Source organism: Protomyctophum parallelum, assembly GCF_964188405.1.
Source record: "Protomyctophum parallelum genome assembly, chromosome: 1".
Taxonomy (NCBI): Eukaryota; Metazoa; Chordata; class Actinopteri; order Myctophiformes; family Myctophidae; genus Protomyctophum; species Protomyctophum parallelum.
The window spans coordinates 47,453,870-47,480,459 of record NC_139697.1 but is presented as its reverse complement, the minus strand read 5'-3'; positions in this window follow the sequence as shown (position 1 = coordinate 47,480,459).

Below are 26,590 nucleotides of genomic sequence, written 5' to 3'. Positions count from 1 at the left end.
ATTGTCAGACGTCAACTTCAACAGGAGTTACTTGCCGCAGAGGCCGAAGAAAATGAGGAGAAGCAACGGTCACTAACGGCTGAATTGGAGGTCGTTGAAGAGAAGACCGAGGAGATACAGGCTGACAGAGATCAGCTAGAGACTGAAATAGGACGCAGAGAGTTTGATTTGCGTACCAGGGCTCCGGGTGTGGCCTCCCCGGCTGCGGTTTCCCCACACCTTATCCTTGAAATGGGGCGCAAAGAGTATGATTTGCGTAACCGGGCTCAAATGGCAACCCCTGCCATGCCAGTGATCATACGAGGTGATGTCTTAGAGTATAGACCTGTTTCGCAGGGCGAACTCGACAGCTGGGTGGCTAAGTTGCCCGGTATTACTGAGGGTGCTCATGCTTGGTTATCTAAGCTTGACGAGCTTTTTACAGGAATTAACCCTGCTATGGCGGATTTCAAACGCTTGCTCTTGTCCCAAATCGGACAAGCGTCTTTGGCTCGTGTATATGACCGAGCGGGCCTTGCTCGTCATGCCAACTCAGCGGTGCATGACGCAGAATTCTTTTCAGCCTATAAAGGCCGCCTGGGCCAGGCTTTGAAGGACATCTTTCCCACAAATATGCATCCGTCGGCAATCATTATCCCAACATTAGCATTGAATGAGAACCCCAGAATGTATATTTCAAGGGCCTATCAAACATGGCGGGACATTGTCGGCAGAAACCCAGAGGACAATTTGATGGAACACGCAATCTTGCGAGACAAGATTCAACAGGGGCTGCCTAAGCCAGTAAGAGACAAGTTGGCGGGAGTTGTAGGTTTGCAGTCTATGACTCGTGCGGTGTATACCGACCACCTAGCACACTTTATTGAGGAGTTTTCTAAACAACAACAAAACTTGCTTCTGAGTGATGTAGAAAGCATGAGAAGACTTACCCAGCTGCAACTTGCAGATGGAAAAAAGGTCAAAGACAAGACTCAGGCGGTTGTTTGGTCAGATCAACAACCGACTGACGTGCCGGAGGGTCCCTATCACCCGCAAACATGGGGGAGGGGTGCTTCCGGCCGGGGGAATTACAATCCGGGAGGCAAGCCCGGGTTTGCTTTTGGCCCCGCCAGGTATATGGATGGTTCTTGCTACACATGTGGCAGAAGAGGTCACTTCGCGCGCGAATGTTATGCTGGACCTCAGGGGGGCAGAGGTGCCTTTGTTAAGAGGGGAAGTCATGCAGGTCGACCTCAAGCACAGTGTCAGCGACCTGCCATGACGGGGCAACCCGCCTATAACCAGGGTCCGGTCAATCCCCACAGGGGGCCGGAACATGGGGGTTTATAACGATGCCCAGAAGGCTTGACGGGGGGGTGTGAGCTGGTGGTGTCGGGATTGGTCAAAGAACCCACTGTACAGGTAACAGTAAACAGTCGTCTTATCCACTTATTAGTGGATACGGGCTCTCATTATACCGTCCTTTCCCCCAATGACGCCATGCACCTCCCAAGGTCTGGACAATATGTGCGGACAGTCGGGTTTGAGGGAATTAAACAGCTCGTACCCGTCACACAACCAGTACGATTATGCTATAAACAACAAAGTGTTCTCATACCGGTACTTGTATCTGAGCGCACTCCGGTTGGTCTCCTCGGACGGGATGCATTATGTGAATTGAACGGTGTTATACGGTGCACGCCGGATGGCTGCATACTGGACTTGCCAAGTGACTATTGTAACCAGTTGCTTGTGTCATCGGAAACAGAGATTCCGGTGGTTTATTGGCTGGGTGATCTCAGCCATGACCTGCTGGAACCAGCGAGACAGTGGGAAAAGTTTATAATTGCAAACTTGTCTGATGCTAAAACACCAGATTATCACGCTCATTGTACATTACAGTATTATAAGAATGCAACTAAGGCGACAGATCTTGATGTATGGTTGACATGCCAACCTCAGCAGGTCCATCTTGAAGCTGAGTGTATTATCCTTGGCCCACAAGGGGCTGCTCTGAAAGTAGTATGCAATGACTACCTCACTGCACAATACACAATCAAAGATGGCTTGCCTCATGTGACTTTATTTGTTGCTGGAGATTTTGAGCAACAACACTTGGGGGCGATGTTACTCGAGGCCGAAGGTCATACCTTCGCTCCAGTGGCAGGGAACCCGGCTATATGTGTGAGTGAAGATCGGTGCTTCATGAAGATTTTGGTTTCTTCCCGAGGAGTAGGGATGCGATTCTCGGCCGAGCGGGTTACCAAACAGACTTGTATAACATGCTATAATGCTAATAGGACACCCTGGGTCCAACCTTTACCTTTCGAACCTGACCAGTGTGTTGAGAATCTGCATACGGCCGTGAAAGCGAAATGTTACATTCAATGCATTCTGTCATTCATGGCGCAGAAGATTGATGGTAGTGTCCCGTATAAATCCAAGAGATGTAGTGATTTTAATTTGCTTACTCTGGATGGTAATGCATTTGTACCACCAGTAGTAAACGTGCCGGAAGATATAGTCTTCCCACTTTGTATTGTGGCCGGGCCGAATCAAGCTGATTTACAATGTTCAGATTATGTAGAGGGTAGGAACTGTGTGAATAGGACAGATCTTCCCATACGCTGCAAGGAAGTGTTGGGTCAGGGCTCACACGTCCATCCGCGCAGGTCGGAGAATGGGACCGTGCTCAGGTATGGGTTTCCAGTACCCAGTTACCAAGGGGGGACTCGTTGGATAGCAGATATTTTTTGGTATTGTGGGAAGGACATGCAAATTCATGATTCTCTAGAACCTAATTGGACCGGCGTGTGCGCACCTGTCATGGTCACCGGTCCGTTGTCAGTTCTGGTTTTGAGTACGAACTCGACTAGGTTTAGGAGGACGGTGGATGATGAAGGTGGTGTACCGGATCTACTATACACTTATGATAAGGCGGTGGAATTGGGCCCATTTGGGCCTATGAACATTCCATCTGAGCATAGAGCTATGGCAGAGGAGGGGTTGCAGTTCAATCCTGTCTTCTATCCAGAAACAAATGGCCGCTGGATTAATTATTTGTGGTATAACCAGCAACGATTTATCAATTTCACTATTTCGGCCTTTCATTTTGTTAAGGAGCAGCTGCATGCCACATCCAAAATGACTTTACAGAACAGGTTTCTCCTGGATACGGTCTTTGCAGAGGAACAAGGAGCATGCATGAGGATAGGTCCGGATTGCTGTACAGTAATTCCGATGCATACCGGTCCTGGCGGGAACATATCTCATGCTATTCAAATGTTGAAGTCACTTGGGGCTGAACATGTGGGCAAAACTAATCGGGCAGCGGCTGCTGATTGGCTGGGGTGGCTGCTGTCTACTTCATGGAAGGCTCTGTTAGCCAGAGTTGGGATGATTCTGGGCGTGGTGTTATTGTTGTTTCTGCTGTTGGCATGTTGTGTCGTCCCTCTACTTCAGGTGATGGTTAAACGGATGATGGGGGCGGTAGTCGGGCAACACTTTGTTTTGGCACCGCCTGAGCCCATTGGGGAAGTTGAGGGTGAGGGGCAGCACATGTTGGGGCAGGACAGTGACAAGGGGGGCTCAGATGAGGAGGATTCTTTTGCCATATATATGGATTAATTTCATGCTGTGTTGGGGTGTTAGTGCAGTGTTTTCGGATTGTTGAGCACCCTTGTGCTTGCTCCAATAGGACACTGTACTATGCTCCAATCAGTATTGTGGGTGGTTTATGTTTTATCTATGTATGTTTTGATTAACTACTGAGGTCATGGCTTCACTCACACTTGTACGTCTGGCATGCAACAATGTTGCATGGTAGGTGTATGTTTCGGGCCGTGAGGATCCCATTGGAAATTAATTGCGAGCTTGCGGTAGTCAACAAGTCTTGTGCATCAACTAGGTGACTTAGGCCATTTATGCCTGAGATTTACACTACGTTTTCGTGATTTTTCAGATCTATAAGCTTGTGTGAGCTTGTAGGTCTGCTGTTTTCAATTGCTAAAGCATACTAGTCCACCAAAAGGGGCTCCTGCCCAGTATGGGTTAAGTTCTGTTGTGACAGTGTGAGTGGGGCCTTGGGTTCAGGGTGTGATTTGCAATAATGGTGTTATGTGTGTCATGGAACTAAGATTTTACAATGTGTTGTGTTGTTTTATGTGTATTTAGTTTGAACCGTAGATGTGATTTTGGATAAGTTAAGTGCCTAGATATCTAAGGGTAATCTAAGAGTTTTGTTTTGTTTTTCATTTTGTTTCATTTTATTATTATTATTATTATTATTGTTGTTATTGTTATTATTATTGTTGTTATTTTTGCTTGTTTGGTTGCTTTGGTGTTTTCTTGTTTTCAACACCCCGTTAGGTGGTTACACTAGAGTGTAACCAGGGGGGATATATAGGATATTTTGGAGGCCTCGGGTCTCTAGTATATTGTGTGCATTGCAACTCTGTGGTATTTGAGACGTGTGTCTGGTGATAGGAAACCACGCGCCATGGGACACATGTCTGTGTCATTCTATGTACATTGCATAAGGATGCACATTGTTATAAACTCAACTAACCATAGTGATGCCAGTATGTCGGACTAATTGCACACACACATACACATACATACACATACATACACACACACACACACACACACACACACACACACACACACACACACACACACACACACACACACACACACACACACACACACACACACACACACACACACACATACACCCACACACACCCCCACACACACATACACACACACATGCACACACATGCACGCACACACACGCATACACATGCACGCACACACACGCATACACATGCACACACATGCACGCACACACACATGCACACAACTATATAATGACAATGCTTTCAACGATCTGGAGTCGTATCTGGGTTCATACTGAGAGTCATACTGAGAGCCGTGTCTGGAGTCAAACTGAGAGCTGTAACTTTGGATACTTTGGAATTGTCATCTCATGCTGTCCATACTCTGTTACTTTTTACTGAACTCTAAATGCGACTCCTTAGCAACTAATAAAGATTCTTGCTGAGTAATATACAACGCATCCTGGAACTTCCTTCTACTTTACAAACGATTCTACATTACCCTTCGCGCTCTCCTCCGCATCTGATTCTGTTACAGTACAAAACATTAATGAAACATGAATGACTACAATGTGAGCCCCATTTTGTGTTACACAGATCACATTCCGATCAGATTCAGAAATTATTTGAGAACCATACCGTAATCCTCTACAAAGTCCTCAAGTCTTTTTTTTAGCATGTTTCCTCTTCCCTCTCAACACCACTTCCTCCTCTTGCTCCTCCTCCGCTTGGCTGGTCATGTTGTAGTTGTCACAGTCACGACTTTTATCTAAAAGTTATAAAGACTGTAAACATCGATTCAACTAGCTTGACTTGAATTGAGGAAATTATCTAACCACAATACTTGCCTGAAGTCATCTTTATCTTCACCAACGGGTATGTAAGCCACTGATCCTGGGGATCCATTTTCTTCCTGTAGGCCTTACCCGCCGCTTTTGCATCATTTGGCCATCTAATGGTTTTCTGACTATGGTTGACCCAATTGGAAGGAATTGTACCTTCCGTTTCCCTTCCATCCTCTATCCAGACAGCTCTGGCATACATGACCTGAAAAGGACAACACATGTGTTACTAAGCGAATTAAACAGATTAACGGCGGTGCGGCGGCATCAGGCGTAGAGTGGCTGGATGATAACCGTAAGGTTGCCAGTTCAATCCAGGCTCCCCCAGAGTTAGTGTCGAGGTGTCCTTGAGACCCATAGGTGGGTGCTGGTTGTACCTTGCATGGTAGTACCTGCTGGTTGTACCTTGCATGGTTTCCGCCACCACCGGTGTGTGAATGGGTGAATGTGAATTATGTGATGCACAATCTATGTAAAGCGCCTTGGATAAAGGCACTATATAAATGCACTATTTACCATATAAACATGTCACTACAAAACTGGAGTTGGCCTGGACTGATCAGAAATAACTACATTAGAGTACAAGCCAGGTGAGGTTAAAGGTGAGGTTAGATGCAGAAGCAAGAGGGGTGTGGTGGAGGGAGGTGATTTATGCGTTAGTGGAGACATGCAGGTGATATGGGAAGGTGCAGCCGTGGTTGTAACAAGTTGAAATAAAAATATATGTAACCTTTAATATTGTAGTTCCAGACCATGGCGAAGGGGTAAGAGGACACAGCCATTTTCCTGTGGGAGGCAAGCCACTTTGCGGAGAAGATCGGTCTCCCGCAGTAATCCATTTTTTTCCCTGCCCTCAACATTTCCTATCCAAACTATGTTAAGAAGTTTGGAGCTACATGGTTGTTCAAACAGTGTTGATGTGTGCCGCTGATCCAGAATCTCACAATCTAATGTCCCGTCTACATTCTTCTGTCGAACAAAAGCAAATTTGTCATCTTTCAACAGAAAACAACAGTCCTTTTCTTTCACAGAAACTATTGCTTTAGGGTGAATCTGGCTAGTGTTCAACTTAGAATGTTCAATTTCTGCCAAACGCCTGGTGACTTGTTCCAGAGGACTTCTACCACTCCTGACATGCTTCTTGATGGTTTGCAGGTAGTTTTCAAAGGGAAAACATGAAATGTCATTTAATGAACATTTGAAGTGGCTGACATCTTCATGGAGATGAATTAGACCATGTACGTTATAAACAGGAAAGGTTGTGCCATAAAGGGCAGGACAACACTTGACAAAGTGTTGAATGAGTTCTTTTGCATACGGGAGGTAACCACTCCGAGTGCGCTCATCTGACTCGAGCATTATGGACATAGCTACACTCAAGGACAAGAAATGTTTGTATATTTCAGGGGACACGACATTTCTTAAAACCACAGGTCCTGTGTAGAGCAAAAACTGACGTAGTTCAGTGGCCTTCCACCTATCCAACTCCTGTAAACCCCGGGGTTGACGAGCAAACTCGCTTGGCATCTTCCCTCTCAATGCAATTCGTTTTTGGGATATTGACGCCTTTTGCCTCACCGATAACCGACAAATCTTTGGGCCACGGGTTAAGAACATTAAAATGCGTCTGACTACGCCCAAGCAGACCAGGTGCATATAATCTAAAACGAATGAGCCAACACAAGGTATTCCTGAAGCAATGAGGGGGCTGGCACCAGTTTGGTGGTTGCTGTACTCTACTCTAGAAAAATAATCATCGTTTCGAGGAGCGCAGTACTGGTCAATGAAAACCATTCTGTTCTCAACATAAACACCTCTGACAACACATCGTTCACAACTCTCATAGGCATTATGATTCTTAATACATTTTAGATATGACCTTGCTGGCGCATCACAGATAAGAGCTTCAATATTGATGTTGTAGGTCCGGCCTTCAAAAACAATCCCATTGGCTTTAAGATGTCTGTACTCACTTAAAAAGTCATTAAGATAGTCCTCAATTGGACTCGGCTTACTAACACCACTGAAAATAGCAACAATGAATGGTTCAAAATGACCCAACTGTGCCAGTATTGGCCAGAACTGGACACCGCTACTTTTGTAAAGCGGGATGCCATCGATGTTAACCTTGAGCTTGACATCATTGCTCTCGATTCTACTTAAAAAACGGCAGATGCCCTTTTCTAAACCATAATACTTGTACTGCCCCCCACATTTATCTTCAGTCGTATTACGTTTTGGTGTTGCAAGGAGTGTCCTGGCATCTACAGGCAATAAGTGTCCTTGTTTTCTTAATATGGACAATAACTCATTTAGCGATCTGTGCGTTTCTTTGTTTTTTATGGCCCACTGTCTCAACTCCTCCTCAAAGCTGACAACCACTTGAAATGCATCTTCATCATTAATTTCCTGTTCTGAGTCAGTAGCCCAATAATCAATGTCAATGTCTGTGTCGAGGTCTAGCCTCTCTGGGGTCCCTGGAATACTGTCTACGTTATCAATGTTTTGAGTCTCAGGAACATTGTCTATGTCAGAATGATGTCCCATCTCTGGAACATCATCATCGCTCTCTGAGTCCTGTAGAAGTAGATCCATTTCTTTTTTGCGTTTTCGCCAATGCCTCATGTAAGCAGCCATCTGTAAACACAGACGCGAGATATGAGCTTAATGTAATTGTTTATTACATTTCTTTTTTTAAGGGGAGGGGGAGAGAGGAGGTGGGAGACACTCAGCTAAGGTCGTCATGAACGGGACTCGAACACGCAACACGCCGTCAGGCCGGAGCCTATGTAGCATGCACTCAGACCATTAGGCCAGCAAGGTGCCAGTCATTACATTTCAGATCATATGAATTGTACCTTGTTTGATGTTTGCTCTGCTCCAAGACAGGAACTAGTCCAGCAGCAGCCAACCAGAGTACAGCTCCTGAGAGTGTAAGAGAGTAGTTTAATAATTTGAAGGGAAAAAAAGCCTGGTAAAAATAGGAGGCAGCAAAGTCTTCAATTGCAGGAATATTTTGGACAGGGTGTCAAATCATGACATGTACCTTGTTCAAAGTTTTGCTCGGCTCCAGGACAGGAAGTAGTCCCAGAAGGACAGGATGGTACAGAACTCTTATCACAACAGCCACCTGAGAAAGAAAGCACAAATCAGAGTGTTACTCCATCACAGATCATACTACAGTGCAGACACAAACAGTTATGAATCTACAAGCAGACGCTGGCAGTTAAGTGCAAACAAATATGATTCAAATAGCTATAGTACATTGGTTTGCCTCACCAAGTGGTACAGCACTGCGAGCTTGTAGATCACATTTGTTTTGGGGTTTTTTTAAGCTAGGGAACATTTTCTGGGGGGTCCCTGGAACTAAATATTTCGAGATGGGGGTCGGTGACCATGTACATGTCATTTTGAGGGTCCTTAACATGAAAAGGTTTGAGCACCACTGACAAAGATTTTTCAAAAATACAAGCTCACAGCATGGTACTCACTGCCAAGCGGTGAGCTTGTATATCTGCTATTTTTCTATAGTTAACAGCACAAAATAGTGCATTTCCAGTAGGCCTGGGAGATATATCTAAAATGTAATTCGTTGAGATATCAGAATGTGCGATATTCATACCGACGAAGACGGCTTGAAATTCGATATGCTAAATTCATTTCACACGACTTTCCAATATTCAAAGTAGAACAGCGGTTCTACACCGCTGTACGGAAGAACTATATATCACTAGCTCTCTCGGCTCTACAGCGAGCAAGCACGCGCGCGCGCGCACGCACACGACACCTCGTGTGTGTGTGTGCGTGCGCTAGCCGAGAGAGCTAGTGATATATAGTTCTTCCGTACAGCGGTGTAGAACCGCTATTTTTGTGCCTCGCTGCCCGCCGCTCCTTTAGTGTGGACGCGAGACTCTGTGTGAGTCAACGCGGTCCAATTTCAACACAGTGGGACTCGCCAGTCAACCACATAAAGTTTAGCAACAAGTGATAACTAGTTAGCGGGAGCAACATGCACACCAACTCCCCACTCGGTCACACGTGTGCCCGGACATTGACAAAGCTAGCCGTGGGGGACAGTCGGGGGAAAGGGAATACAAAAAAGAAAGAAAAGCATTCAAAAATAACACAACGACTACTTGAGCACCTACGATATATTCCATATCTCCCGCTAGCCATATACATTTAACTCGGGCCAGCTATATTTGCTTCACTCGTGCTAGCAGGTAGCGTAGCATTATTAGCTTATAGGCACACAAAGGCTGGGTGCTAGCTAGCGAAGTTAGCGTTAGCCAACTAAGCTAACCTACACATTACATTATCGACCGGACATGTGTTATTTGTTGTACACGTTAACGTCGCAGTCGTGTATATTTAACTTACCTTACTTTGTAGACGGCAAAACCTCATTGAAGAGAACAAGATGCAGGCAGTGATATGATGATGCTGCTACTAGCTTTGTTCTTCCTTCAATGCCGCTTGTTCTTCTTCGCGGGCTACACGCGTGGAATTATGGGTAAACCCGCCCTCAGCCAATGACAAGTGGTGCATTATTTGGTCAGCCAATCAGACGGGTTTTTATAGTGGCTGTATAATCTTATAGCGCCACACAAATATTATTTAATAAAAATATAAACAGTATAGAATGTGTTGTTCATTATTTTTCAACATAATATGATGTTAATTATTTTTTAAATCACAAAAACTGCTGTAATATTCTCTGTTTAAAAAAATATATATATATTGTTTAAAAAAACACATCTTTCCTGGACCTGTTTAAGACGTGCAGTGGACGTAAAAAAAAGACCAATTCTAGACTGTCAAAAAAATTACTTGATATCGACCAATATCGACGTCTTTATGGGGTCAGAATTAGACGTCGCAATTACTTCCTATATTTAGACGTCATATGTACGTCTAAATCTGGTAGATGACCGACGGACACAATATCGACCTTAAAATGACGTCGCAGGGACGTCGAATGTTTAGTGGGTCTGTTTTGCTTCGCTCGCTGGCTGTTTCATAACACGATGTTTTAATGCTTGATTGGATGGAATAAATATCATATTTTACCGCCGACTAATCGACTATAAATCGATTTTGATGGTAGTCGAGTCGACTATCAAGAATCACGTTTGGTTAATGCCCTAATTTGGAGGTATTGTAATATGGAACTATGGTAAGAAAAATATTATACACAAAAGAAATGACCTGTAAAAATACAGTATACAGTTTTTGGGTTTAATTGTCTCCACCAGGCCGAAGGCATGGGGAGAGAGTATGTTTTGCACTCCGTCCGTCCGTCTATGTGTACAGCTAATCTCCGGCACCATTGGCGCGGCCGATGCCAAACTTTCGTTTTGAACAAAATGCCTCAAATCATGAACAGTGTGCACATTACCACTAGGCAGAGGAAGAAATGCGACTTAAAAAAGCGGACTCATGGTGGCGCTATAACATACCAATTCATGTTCTTAACTTCTTACCTATAATTGCACCGATCTGTGTACAACTTTGCATGCTCACTCCCTAGAGGCCAAGACAAAACCTTTGCCCTGCATTTCCAACATCTGCCTGTTGTTGCGCCACCATGAGGCCAATTTCTGCAGAACTTAAACTCTTACTTTAAATTACTCGGGATAGCGTCTGCTAAATGCCTAAATTGTAAATTTGTCAATTGATATTATCCTGGTTACTGTCAATTTTAATATTTTACATTCTTATGAAGTATTTAATCAATCGGTAAATCAATCAATGAATGAATAAAAATTGAATATACATGTTGGGTACAAAAATAACCAAAAATAACCCCGTATTTTATAACCCTTGGGTTGGGTAGATAGATGAAAATATGTGGACCCTCTTGGTTTGCACAAATAACCCAAAAAAGAACCTAGCCTACCTGGGGTTTAAGTGGTTAAAATTATTTCAATTGTAGCCTATAATACCAGTAACTCATTTTTACCAACTGGAACCTTAAGGACCCCTAGGGGGTCCCCGAACCCCACATTGAGATCCACTGACATGTTATATTTAGATAAACTTTCCTGGGATGATTTCAATTTGCTATCCTTTATAGGGCTGTGCCTCTCATTGAAAATGTATCACTAGGCACGTCAGTCACTGCCCTTCTGAAAAGGCCTTAAATGTGATGTTGACACAACAGTGTTTGGAAACATTTCAATATGTAATGTGAAAGCAGTTATTTGGTAGTCTTAAAATAAGTACTTACTACTACAAATTGTCTTAAAAGTCACACTGTGGCTGCAATCTTGTCTCAGATAGTAATTTTAGCTTGATGTACATGTACAATTATTTGATTGAAGATTTAATAACTTAGTAAGAGAAAAAAGAAATATAATCTAAAAACAATATTAGTCATCTTATACATTTGTCTCTTGTTTAGTTATCATTATTAAAACAAGATCAATAATCTAGTATGGCTAGATATAAGTTGGCAATTCTTGCTAAACTTCTTAGCTTTTTTTTGCAGTGTGGTACAATATATAACATATATGATACAATATATAATCATATATGGCACAATATATGACATGCATATATTGCAATATATTGGAGCATATAAAGACAAACTATTGGTCTTGATTGCAATATATATCTTTATATGTATCAATATATACACATATGTGACCAGTGCCAGTAGTTTGATACACAAGGGGGCCATGGTCATTTTTCAGTTCTTTACATATTATGAAACTGCACACTGTAACCTTTCATATGATGCATTGCTCATTGAAATTGGGGGGGAAATGAAGAAGATATGACCATTTGAAACTTGTTGAACCAGAAATGTCAAATTGGAGAATTCCCCCTTCAAAGATAAACAGCAGTGATCTGTCACTTTAGGGGGCGCTGTTTTCCCTTCATTCCTCCATTAGCCAACCAGCAGTGTTGCCATGTCTGCTTATTATAATTAGTTGGCCATGTTTCTAAAGAAAAAGAATGCATAGGCCTACTGTACCAATAAGTCTTCACAATTAGAGAATGTTGTTATAATTGATAGTTTGCCTATTATCTCTCCTTTTTTAAATAGGCTACTGCATTTATTTTTCATTTTGTACTATGAAAAAAGGGCAAAAAACAGTGGCAGAAAATTAGGCTTATGTAAATGGTCCAGATGAGTACAAATAAGATAGCTATATTAGCCTGTTATTATTATTATTTGTCTGCAGAACCCCCATCTGAAAATAATGTATGCCAGGGACAAGATTGGTTTTGTTATATGCTTGTAGATCGGCTATTTTTGCTTATTTTGGGCTTGTTTTCATATACGGGTTGCTTGTTTCTCTCGCAGAACCTGGCAACCCTGCAAAAAAATAGCCGTTAGCTACATTTAGCATTATATATTGATATCAATCGTCAATCCTGTAGCTAAAACAAGTACATTATCGCGTTATATTACATATCGATGTGATCTGCATTATTATGACCTTAATTTTCATGGCAGGTACATTCCAAAGTAACTAATAAGAACCACGTTATGGTGACATAATGTTACAATGTTTACAATACATGCTAGAGTCTTCTTCTTCTTCTTCTCTGCTATTGGAAATAAGAAGCCATGTTCCATTGTTGTGATGACCAGTGCCCCTAGCTAAAACATTAGCATGGATTAGCTTTAGGAGGACCGAAAATAAGCACACTTTTTACAAAATACGACTGTTAATACTTCTTTCTCTGCTATTTCTGTTAGCCAGTTAGTGAAAGACTAGTATTATCTTCAAAAACGATTGTGTACAAAAAGCGGAATTTTAGCGGAATTTGCATACTTTGAAGGTAAAGCTGATTTTCTGATTAGCATTGGTTAGCATTGCTTAACTCAATGGTTTAAACATTAAACATAGTGACTTGTTTACGCAATTACAATGACTTAATGACACTTAAATGACTTCCTGATGGAATAAAAACATTCTTTAACATTCCAACTGTTTTTATGTGGCTAAAAACGAAAACCACCAAAAAAAAATAAAGAATCTATTTTTAGATTCTATTGCTATATGCTATTGCCGAGTTGTGGTTCAAATTACTGGCACTGGTCACATATATAGTATATGCATATATTGTGATATATTAAATAAATAAATAGATATATTATAAATAAAAAATCTCATATATGGGAATATATTGCCTAATATATTGCATGATATTGCCCAATATATTGCAATATATTTTTCTTTCGTAAGGGGGGCTTTGTGTTGATTAGACCCCCGGAGGCTTCCTGATAGTAAATGCCGCTTTTTATTACACTCCAAAGACAATGAAAAGCTACTCTCCTCCAAGGTTTTCACTCCACGTCTGGTGCACTCTCTCACAAATCCCAGTTATAGCCTTTGTGCTCGCACATGCATGCACACAAACACAACCTACAGTACACACACACGCACGCACACACACACACACACACACACACACACACACACACACACACACACTCACACACACACACACACACACACACACACACACACGTGTCTGGGCTGACTCTTCTGTCCTAACTCAAAGATGAGAAATGATATTGCATGGTATCAAGGTATTATAATGTAGCAGTAGGTTTCATTTTCAATAATGTAAAATAGACACAGAGGCAGAATGATGAAAGTATTGCCACATTTCCCATTACCTTGAGATGTATTATTCCAACTACAAGTTTATTGTAGTAGGAAGAATACGATTCTACAGTCAATTTGTATCAGTTCAAAGCACTGATGTCGCCTTGGCAACAAGCGGCGTCAGGTCCTCCAGTAAGTACTCTAGGTAGTAATATAGTTCCATACAGTATAGAAAGTACTTTATGGAAGAACAGCGCTGTTTCCTATCTATGTCAATTATTCTATATAGGTCATAAGATTTTAAACCCAGCAAGACTTCTCTGAGTAGGTTAACTTATTAGACACACATCAGGGCTAAACAATGTCATACATGCCACAATGACTTCCATCACCAGCAGCTCAGCTTTTAAATACCGTCATTTACCGTATGACCCGGTGAAGTGACAGGAAGGGATGAAATAATGATACCACCCAATCTAATAAGGATGGGGAGATGGAACTGGAAGGATGAGAGAGATGAAAGTGGGGAGAAAATTGGAATGTGCCGCTCTTGAAAGCAAAACGTAAAGATATGTAATATCTATCTTATGATCCATGCTTAATAGGACCCAGGAGATAGAGAGAGAGGTGTGAGACTCAGGAGGATCAAGGCCAGATTGACAGCTCTCCAATCCCCCCCTCGCTCTGGCTCATTTCCTCCATGGTTCATTTCTCCTTCCGGCTGCTTGTTCTGCTGCTACACAGGAGGCCTGTGGTCATTATCACCCATGAGTGCTGCTCCTCCGCTGGGCTTTGAGGGGCCGACTAGTGACACGGGTCCTTCTTGTCACGCTCTGTGCACCGCTGCCTGGCTCCAGCCATCTGCTAGTGGCTTCATGGCTCGTCTTGTCACAGTGAATCTCCAGGTCGTCTCCTGAGAGGCTGACCTCCATCAGAAGTTTGATACTACTTGGAAGGTGCTGTTGTTATCTTCAAGGTCACTCCCACTCGTTGCCCTCGACACGGATGCACTGAACAAGACGAGAGACATGTTCTTAATGCAAATCCATTCACACTATACTGTAGGACTCGTAGGAGTAGGCTATATCCACTCTACTTATCATAGTAAAAGGACCACATGCAAATTGGTTGGTCGATCACCCTAACCCATTATCACCTGTCTGTTAACAATGGGACAGACATCCCCCAAACCATTCCACAACATTCACAACCAGGGTCCTAACGCTTTTAACATTTGTATTGGTTTAAATAGCCAATATGCCACCAGACATAATGGAATAATTTGTATTATAACTATTGTACAGTAGCACCATGCTTATTGTACAGGTAAACCACACACCAACCATATCTCAACACAACTGACTCAATAGTCCATCATATCAAGAGTAATTGGTCAATCTGAAAAGACATGTTTCATGTAATAACAAAATTACAGAATCAACTAATACAAAACTCTGTTTAAAATGTTACATTTACCTCACCTTTTAGTCTCCTGATGGATTTTTGTTTGTTTGTTTGTCCAATTTAGTAAGAAAACAGTGTTGTATATTTAATGGATGGTGTGAGGGCATTCCACATTATTGTGTTCAGAGCATTGGAATGATAATTGTCCCATGCTTGTTCTAAATTCGGGTGGTATGAGGAGGGGTGGACTGGCCACAGGACGTACCAGGCAATGTTAAATTAGTTGACTGTTGATTGTGTATCATGTTGTACTGTAAATGTGGTGGTGTTAAGGGCTTGTATTTCAAGTATTTGTATGGACCTCGACCCGAAAAGTCAGTAGAGTATTTGCGCTCTGGTTGTCCGCGAAAATGTCGGTTGTGATGACAATCACACAGAGCCTTCAGGTGTATGGGTGGGGCTTACTCATGTATTATTTTGGTGTATGAATGTGTGTGAATGGGTGAATGTAATGCACAATCTCTGTAAAGCGCCTTTGATGAAGGCGCTATATAAATGCACCATTTACCATTTATTCACAACCCATGTCTTCTAACAAGGTAGACTAAAGCGCTGAGAAAACTGCCTTTCTTCGTCCTTTTTTTCAAACTTGACTACGGTAGCTACACAAAGGATGTGTAGCTGTCAACCCTTTATTTGAAAAAGAAGAAATTACGGACAGTGTTTTTTCCAGAGTAAATAGTTTCTGTTACAATTTTATGAATATAACATAATACAGATAATCTAAACATACATCAAAGTCATTGAAATACAATATGATATGTCCAAACAACACATGTCAACACAGAGACAAGTTACAATTGCACCACTAGTCTGTGAATATTAATGAATGTGGAATTCCCATAGCCTACGAATAGAAATAATGCACTGGTATTGATATGATACAGTAGCGTCATGCTTACCGTACATGTAAAGACACACACACACACACACACAACTGACTCAATTGTCCATCAAGAGTAAATGGTCAATCTGAAAGACATTCACATGTTTCATTCATACCAATTGTCAGATAACTTATCAACTCACATCCACAATTACTATTTTTTTGTCATAGTTTTAACCATCATCACAGTATGACTAAGGGATGTGTCACCATCCTTACACACAATTTTCACAAGTTCAAGTCAAAGATGTGTAGACTGTTTAATTTAATTAATACTCCTATCATGTTCCTTATAGTAATAGTTTGGCATGCAGGATGTAAAATGAAGCAGTTCTTGTCACTGTACTGTTCACAGTACAAGTTGAAGGTGAAGCACATGTGTTGTGATGAGCTTTCTGTAATGAACACACAAAGGATGTGTAGCTGTCAACCCTTTATTTGAAAAAGAAGAAATTACGGACAGTGTTTACATAGTAAATAGTTTCTGTTACAATGTTATGAAGACAACATAATACAGAGAATCTAAACATATAATCAAACTAAGTCATTGGAATACAATATGATATGTTAGTCCAAACAACACATGTCAACACAGAGACAAGTTACAATTGCACCACTAGTCTGTGAATATTAATGAATGTGACATTTTAATTGCTGAAGAATGTGGGCAAACACTGCTTCTCATATTGCTATATCAATATCGGCAGGTCATTATGCAAGTTGAAAATTGTGTCAACATAATGCCTTATTTGAAGAAAACACTCATCATTTAACAGCTTTTTCCTCTTTATGACACGTCTTCATGTGTGTTTTTAGATTGAAATTCTGACTAAAGCCTTTTTCACAAACTGTACACTTAAATGGTTTTCCCCTGTATGAGTCCTCATGTGTACTTTTAAATCCCCAATAATTAGTAATGTAGTGTAATATATCTTGTGTAATTTGCTTAATTATGTGATTGTAGACGGCCCATTGAAGCAGGTCCTCATGGTTGGGTGATATACAAAAGTAGTGTCTTTATGGTGACTGAGGACCAGCGTGTGTGTAGGCTTAATTCACATCCGCCCACAGAACACAGGAGCACATACGTCCTAGTGGAGGTCTTATTGATCTAGTTAGTACATTATCTGGATTGGTGTGTGTCTCTTGTTTTGGAGCTGACTAGTGATGCACCGAATATTCGGCTGCAGAAAATATTTGGCAGAAAATGGCTAAAAATGCATTTTCGGCCTATTCGGTTTCGGCCCGAATAGGCAGAAAGTATATCACGGAATAGTGTATGCAATTAATGCATTCAAAAGAGCTGAATACATGTTTTATGGACCCATAATAGTGATTATTATTGTCTCCACCAGGCCGAAGGCATGGGTATGTTTTGCACTCCGTCCGTGTGTGTGTGTGTCCGTCCGTCCGTCCGTCCGTGAGCAGCTAATCTCGGCCACCGTTAACCCGGTCGATGCCAAATTTTGCACATACACTCCCTGGATGCCAACGATGAACCTCTGCCCCAAACTTTCCAGAACGGCCTGTTATAGCGCCACCAGGACGCCGCTTTGTGCAAAACAAGTTTCTGCACAGTACACCTACAGGTTTTGTCCAAACATCGCGCAAATTGGTACACAGTCTCTCTAGAGCCATTCAACGAAACGGGTCTTTCAGATTTCTCAGACTCCATCCTGATTGGTTAAGATTGGCTTCCAAAGTTCACAGGAGTGCTCAGTTTCAAACAAAATGCTGCAAATCATGAACACATCGCGTGATTTCCGTGAAATTGTGCACCCACATTCCCACTAGGCCGAGGACGAAATGCCACATGAACAATTTCAACTCAGCCTCAAGGTGGCGCTATAACTGGCCAAAAAGTGATTTTACCTCTAACTGCACGGATCTGTGGATAATTTACTTTTGTTGCCCTTTCATCCAACCACCAGATGAAGGCAAGCTGCAATGTCCTACATTCCTATCCTGGTGGAGACCTGTGCCCAGAAGGGCACTTTTTCTAGTTTAAGTTAAGTTTTGCCATAACCATTTATTTTGCCATAAATCAGGTAGCTTTAAGGTACGACCATGACAGCAATGGTAGGAAAAACGATATATAATATTAATCATATTTGGATATTCGGTATTCGGTTTTCGGCCAACTGTTTCCTATATTTGGTATTCGGTTTCGGCCAAGAATTTCCCTTTCGGTGCATCCCTAGAGCTGACAGTAACAGTGGTAATGCAGCGGTCCAGCATAGCCAGGATCAGGGGTTTTCAACTTTGTTCATCCCCACATTGAACACACACACACACACACACACACACACACACACACACACACACACACACACACACACACACACACACACACACACACACACACACGTGTTAAGCCATGGACTTTCATTTAAATATATGACAAGAATTCAAATTTAATTGTCTAATTAAAGGTTAGCCCCTGGGGGTCAAAAAACCTTAGGTTTCGTTTTTGACTCTCTATCCTGATTGGACGAAAGGCTGGGTCCCACAGCTTGACATTCAGGCTAGACAATCTGTCTAGACTCCATACACCCCCTTGTGTGTAAAGAGGAGGTATTCCCTGAGCAGCAGCAGGAGAGAACCTCCAGTCTGGTCCAGGAGGAACCAGTGTCTCCACAGATTAAAAAAGAACGGGAGGAGATAATCTCCAGTCTTATCAAAGAGGAACCAGAGTATCCAAAGATTAAAGGAGAACAAGAGGAGAGAACCTCCAGTCTCAAAGATGAACCAGAGTCTCTACAGATCAAGGAGGAACCAGAGCTACTTCAAAGATCAGAGGAGGATGGTGGATCAACAGAGACATTACTATCAGTGAAACATGAAGATGATGAAAACATGCTAACAGAACCTGTAGCCAGCACCTCATCTAAAAGCAGGGAAACACAATCTGATGTAGAGGACTGTGGAACATTACAACCAACTAGTGATGATCAGCTCCCCTCTTCACACTGTTCTGAATCTGACATCACTGAAGACAGTGATGAGTGGGATGAGACCACGGATGACCAGTCTGGTTTAAACACACTGAAATCGCACAATACACAACACATGGGAGGAAATAGTTTGTCTTTGAGCAACAAGCTGCTCCATGACCTCAAATCACCAAAAGAAAGTCACTCCATGAGGAGTCACACAGGTAAGAAATGTTTTAGTTGTGCTGATTGTGGTAAAATGTTTAATCGCAAGGCACATCTGAAGAGGCACACAGTGATTCATTCAGGGGAAAAGCCATTTGTTTGTACATTGTGTGACAGTGGCTTTAATCAAATGGGTAGTCTTAAATTACACATGTTGACTCACACAGGGGAAAGACTCTTTATGTGTACAGTTTGTGGCAAGGGCTGCCGTCACACTGGGGAGTTAAAAGTACACATGAGGACTCATACAGGGGAAAAACCCTTTACGTGTACAGTTTGTGGCACAGGCTTTAGTCGAAAGGATAATCTAAAATTACACATTATGATTCACACAGGGGAAAAGCCCTTTACATGTACAGTTTGTGGCAAGGGCTGCATTCAAGAGGGTCATCTAAAATCACACATGATGACTCACACAGGGGAAAGTCCATTTAAGTGTACAGTTTGAGGCAAAAAATGTAGTACAGTGAGTAATCTAAAATCACATATGATGACTCATACAGGGGAAAAGCCATTTGTTTGTACAGTGTGTGACAAAGGCTTTAATCAAAGGGGTAGTCTAAAATTACACATGTTGACCCATACAGGGGAAAAACCTTTTACGTGCACCGTTTGTGGCAAAGGCTGCACTAGTAATGGGAATCTAAAATCACACATGAAGACACATACAGGGGAAAGGCCCTTTACGTGTACAGTTTGTGGCACAGGCTTTAGTCGAAAGGATAATCTAAAATTACACATTATGATTCACACAGGGGAAAAGCCCTTTACATGTACAGTTTGTGGCAAGGGCTGCATTCAAGAGGGTCATCTAAAATCACACATGATGACTCACACAGGGGAAAGTCCATTTAAGTGTACAGTTTGAGGCAAAAAATGTAGTACAGTGAGTAATCTAAAATCACATATGATGACTCATACAGGGGAAAAGCCATTTGTTTGTACAGTGTGTGACAAAGGCTTTAATCAAAGGGGTAGTCTAAAATTACACATGTTGACCCATACAGGGGAAAAACCTTTTACGTGCACCGTTTGTGGCAAAGGCTGCACTAGTAATGGGAATCTAAAATCACACATGAAGACACATACAGGGGAAAGGCCCTTTACGTGTACAGTTTGTGGCAAGGGCTGCCGTCACACTGGGGAGTTAAATGTACACATACAGACTCATACAGGGGAAAAACCATTTGAGTGTAAAATTTGCAAAAAGGGCTTTACTCAGACTGGTAGTCTAGAAACACACATGAAGTCACACAGAGGAAAAAGCTGTAAATCATGAGTGCTTTTTTCCCCAAAGAAGGCAATATAGTTGAGTTGCAGATAAGTGTGTCGACAATTATTGACACAATTATCTGCTAATACATGATTAGCTGGAACTATAACATTATTTTTTAACGATTCTCAACTTGTATGATACTGATACCTGCTGATACTGATATAACATTGTAAGAATCAGTGGTTGTCCACATTCGTCAGCAAGTAAAATGTCACATTCATTAATATTCATACTAGTGGTACAATTGTAGCCTGGAAACCAGACAAACCAGAAGAAAAATGTGTGTCTACGCAGTTATATTAGGCTGACCATGCCAGGCTATCTTTGCAATTGTAACTCATTGTTTAATCGCTTAGTTTGATCCTTTGTTTAGATTCTCTGTATTATTTTGTCTTCATTGAATGCATTGTAAATATTCACTCTGTCATACCTGTAAAAACAAAAACACTGTCCATAATGTCTTCTTTTACAAATAAAGGGTTGACAGCTACATATCCTTCATGCATGTTCATTAGAGAAAGCTCATCACATTAGTTTAATATCTCCTTTAATTACGTACAGTAAACGGATAGTATTGGGAGTAGTGAGAGTATCATTTTACAGTCCACACTCATTTAACTATTGCTACAATGAACATGACAGGTCTTATTGTTACAGTGTGCATACTGTCCATTGTACTTATCCTGTAACTACTTGTACATCTAGTGTATAATAAGAAGTGTTATAACAGTTCTGTGTAAGGATGGTCACATGACCCTTAGTCATACTGTGATGTTGGTAAAACTATGACAGAATAATCGTAGTTGAGGACATGAAGTGAATTGATATCTGACAATTGGTATGAATGAAAAATGTCAAACATGTCTTTCAGATTGACCAGTTGCTTTTGATGTCTTCAGTCTGCTGTGTGTAGATGTGTGTGGTTTACATACATGTACAATAAACATAATGTCACTGTACAATACCAGTTGTAACACAAATTATTCCATTATTTCTAGTCGTAGGATGTGGGAATTCCACCTTTATCTACCTTGTTAGAAGACATGGGTTGTGAATGTTGTGGAATGTTTAGGAGCATGTCTGTCCCATTGTTAATGGACAGGTGATAATGGGTTAGGGTGTGTAACCCGATTGCTGAATGGATCAAGCAACCCGTGATCCTTTTAGTGTGATAAGTAGAGTGCATATAGCCTACTCCTACAGTATAGTGTGAATGGCGAGGAACATGTATAGGATTGGGAATCATTTGCATTTAAATGATTTATATCCAACCGGAATCTAGAAAAATAGCCAATAGTAGTCTTGACTACTGTACTAGTGTACCACTGTTACAGATGTCCCTAAAAGTATACCAGGTGATTGCAGCTCATTCAGAACGCCTCAGAACTTTAGCCAGCCACATTAGCACAGTCAAAGTCAGATCATATGATTTATATCCAACCGGAATCTAGAAAAAGTCCAAAAGTAGTCTTGACTAGTGTACCAGTGTTTTACAGATGTCCCTTAAAATATACGCTAGTTCGTATCCCCGGACCCGCACGTTAAAATGACCACCGCTGAAGTGCCCTTGAGCAAGGCATTGAACCCCTACCATGAAATGTTCTATGAGCAGGGCCTGGCTGTAAACAAGTTATTGAGCGTAGTCCAGTTACCCTGGGTAAATATAGTAACTGCTTTGCTTACCTCTGTCTCTTGCGCGGCTGGTTGTTGTTCTTGATGAGCTGTGCTTTGATGTGCTCCGACAGCAGGTCGTCGTGCTTGGTGGCCCAGTGCCTCAGCAGGCTGGTGGTGAACTGGTCGTCTGGGTGGCACGCCCGACTCAGCACCATGCGCACGTCCTCCGTGGGCCTGGGGACTGCACGCACACACACACACACACACACACACACACACACACACACGTGTACGCACACACACACATAAGCAGAAGTTGAAGATAAAATGCATTAAAAAACACATTTCTTACAAATCTGGAGGAATGAGATTTTTAACTGACTATTGTACTCGTTGCAAAAAATGTAAATATATCTACAAATATGGCCACACACACAAACACACACACGTCATTGTGATACGTCTGTCTCTAACCAATCCCAGGAAATAAAAGCCTTACTCCCTCACTGACTCACTGACAAATTGCCAATGATGTCTATAGACGCCTCTTTTGGTGAAAACAAGCTATATTCAACTGCCAATAAATAAAGAACGGATCATTGCGTAAACACACTTTTTCCCCCGTGATGAAAATAGACTATTTTTTTTATTTCTTTTGCAATATCTGGTGTTTACATAATCATGGAACAAAATATTCTGTGCTGTTCTAGAGAAACTATGGCAGTTAAGACCTGAGGCCAATTCCACAAAATGAACGCCTGTTCTAAATCATTAGGTCTCACACTTTCAAGATATTTCAAAACAATAGCAGATGTACAAGCAAATAGTCAAAGTTAAAGAAAAAAATCTAAAATGATACAGATTTGCTTTTGTTGATGGGTTAAAATATTAGGTGTGAATGAATCATACTTTTCTCTGCGTAGCTGCAGGAGCAAGCATGACAGAGCCTCTGGATGTTCTGCAAAAACAAAAGGAAAAAAACACAATTATTATCATCATCATTATAATTATGAAAGTGTGTGTGTGCGTGTGTGTGTGTGTGTGTGTGTGTGTGATCAACACTTCTCCTAGCAGACCAGTTGTCCAATTCCCTCCAAACTCCTTCATTAAGTTTTCTTTCAGTTCTGTGAGCAAATGTTCAGTTTACATTCATGTTAGATTTGTATGTATCTGTATGTAGTCTTGAGCTAGCCTAATTGCTAAGGCTGAGAATTGTAGTCGATTCGTAGGCGTAGTCTTTGGAAAAACACACAAAACAGTACACAAATGTTACATAATATGGCTTCTGACGAAGACAATTGACAAACCATACAGTAGCAAAGCTGAATACTGTACTATCAAAGTCACAAATAAATCGATAACATTTGAAAATGAGCCTCTGAATTACTAATGCTCAGCATGAACTATATTTATACCAAAATGACAACCATTTGAGTTCAAAACATGAATTATCTTAATGACAAAACCGTTACATTTTATCCCTTTGAACCAATAATGGAATGTTTGTTACTGTATCTGTACTGTATCATTATAACAATAACAAGCAAGGCTAATATTATTTGTATAACACATTTTCCTTTGGCAAACATGAAATGTACCTTTTAATCTATCAACTGTTCATATGAATTACCTATCTAAACCAAAGTATTTATATCATTATTTATCAACGTTACTGAGGCTTCACAAAAAGGGTCCAAAATAGAGTGGCAGAATCACGTCTTCAAAGTTACTATTAACAAAACACAAATGCACAGAAGCAACGTAAAAGAGATTGCATACAAAGCAACAAAATAATAACAGTAGCCTACCTTGTTGCCCTCAGCCAGGTGCTTAAAGCCTTAAACTAAATAAACCTTTCGTTTCGTTCTGAGCACAGGAGTGTTCCTTTGCTATTGTTTTCATTCATGGCTGTTTCAAAGAGAAAGACCGTGCAAAACTCTACTCATCTACTTGACCACTTCCTTCCTGTTTCTCACAGTTTCAAAGTAAATAAAGCTAAACGAAACAGACTGTAACAAAACAAACTCAAATACAATTATTTCAAGCAAAACACACTGAAAAAGTTGGTAGAGACATAAATAATAATACACTATATAACTGTCATAGAGTGGAAAATGTAATTTGGTTTAATGTCACAGAATGCACAGTGCCACGTAGAGCAGCATGATAAATGGTTAACTTTATATTGTGTTTTATTGCTTTATTTATATTTTGTGTTTTATTTTGATTATGCATGCTGTGTTTAATTTTTGTGTTATTTGATGAGTGCTGTGCACTATGATAGCGATGGACAATGAACATTATGCTACAGTATTGTTTACCTGTCAGGTGCTCTAACCAAGGCGTGTGCACACTGTGCAGCCTATCAGACACAGACTGAGTCAAGACATTCATTCGCCAGTGAAAACTCCACGCCCAAATAAAAGGTCCACCTAGATCCCACCTCAAGGCTCTCTCTGCTCAGACGGTGCCTGCTGCCGCCATCGTTGGATCACGCCAGACCTCTCTCTCATGTCTTCTTCTCCCTACATGTTGTAGGCCAGATAGTTATCTCCTCGTCTCTCCACGCTGTGCTCGCGGACCAGACTTCTCTCCTCCTCCTATACTACACCGTGGGTCCGATGTCCTCATCGCCTCCTCCACGTCGCTGAGATTGATCATTCTGCAATGTCAACGCTCTCTATCATCTGAATTAAGGAAAGTAACTATATGCCTCCGTTCTATTGAGTGCGTGGCTCTTTACTAGTGTGACAGTAAAGTTGATTCGAGTTCCCGTTTCTGTGTTGAGGTGCTGGAGCCAGCCGGATGTGGTGACGGCGGTGGAGCAGCAGTCAGAGATTGATTATTGATATGCTCGTCCTACTCCTTTTGAAAGGAAAGTAATAATGCCAGCGTGCGTGTTGTATCACAGTTGAAAGTGCCGGTTGTGAGAGGGCTGTCACTTATTGCACCATTCTCTTTGCCTAACAGCGGAGCGTCAGGACGCCCGGATAGCGGTGACACGGAAGTCCCGGACTGTACAGTGTGGATCGGACTAAACTAAATTAGCTGTCTCGTCACGGCTGTGGCGAGGCGCAAAACCCGGATCGCATCCACTACTGGACTGGACTGTGGTATTTCTAACCCCTGACTCACTGACTCTCTCCCCTCTAGTTTTAACCATTGCTGCTTGCTATTTTAAATGTGATGAAGTGATTAATGTGTTGAGTTGATTTATTGTTTTGTTTTAAAAAAAAGGGTACCCTTGCATTATAGTATTTGTATTGTTGAATGAATTCATATGCTTAGATTATAATAAAAAGGCTTTTGTACTTTTATACCTTATCCTATTGTGTCGTGTAATTTGCTCCGTACTGGTGTGAACTGGAGTCCGAACTTTAGAGTAGTAACAACTCTCCCAAAAACCTGTTACATAACCATGAAAACCGTTTATATGATTCAAATAAAGATAAACTATATAAACGTAGGCAGCCAAAGTCCAGTGTGTGTAACTATGAAAGTCCCCTGTTCAACTCGTTTTGTGGGCAACAGCGCCGCCGTCTGGACAGGGGGAGAATCTCTGCAGCCTTTAGGGGAAACAATACTTCTTGCTCAAAGTAGTGATTAATGGTTCGTTACACACACACACACACACACACACACACACACACACACACACACACACACACACACACACACACACACACACACACACACACAGAAGCAGAAATTGAAGATAAAAGGCATTAACCATATTTAGACCTGAGGACAATGGCGTGGCTTTCTGACACTGAGCTGGACATATGACGACGATACACGAAAGAAGAAGGACGATTCTACAAAATGCCTTCTAAATCATGACAGTTTTCTGAAAAAGCCATGTTTCTATGTCAGTCGTTCTCAAATATTTTCATGTCAAGGACCCCCAAAGATTATAATGTAATTGTCTGAAAATATGTTGTTCCAGGGACCACCACCCCAGAAGCAAAGATTTGAGTTAAAAAACGTTGGCTCTGAAAGAATATATAATATATTCAAAGATTTGCACTACATTTTCACGATTCAAGAAAAAAATAGCAGACCTACAAGCCAACAGCTTAATTTGATATCCTTCATACCAAACTATTACTATAAGGAACATGATAGGAGTATTAATTAAATTACATAGTCTACACATATTTTACTTGAACTTTCTACATTGAACAT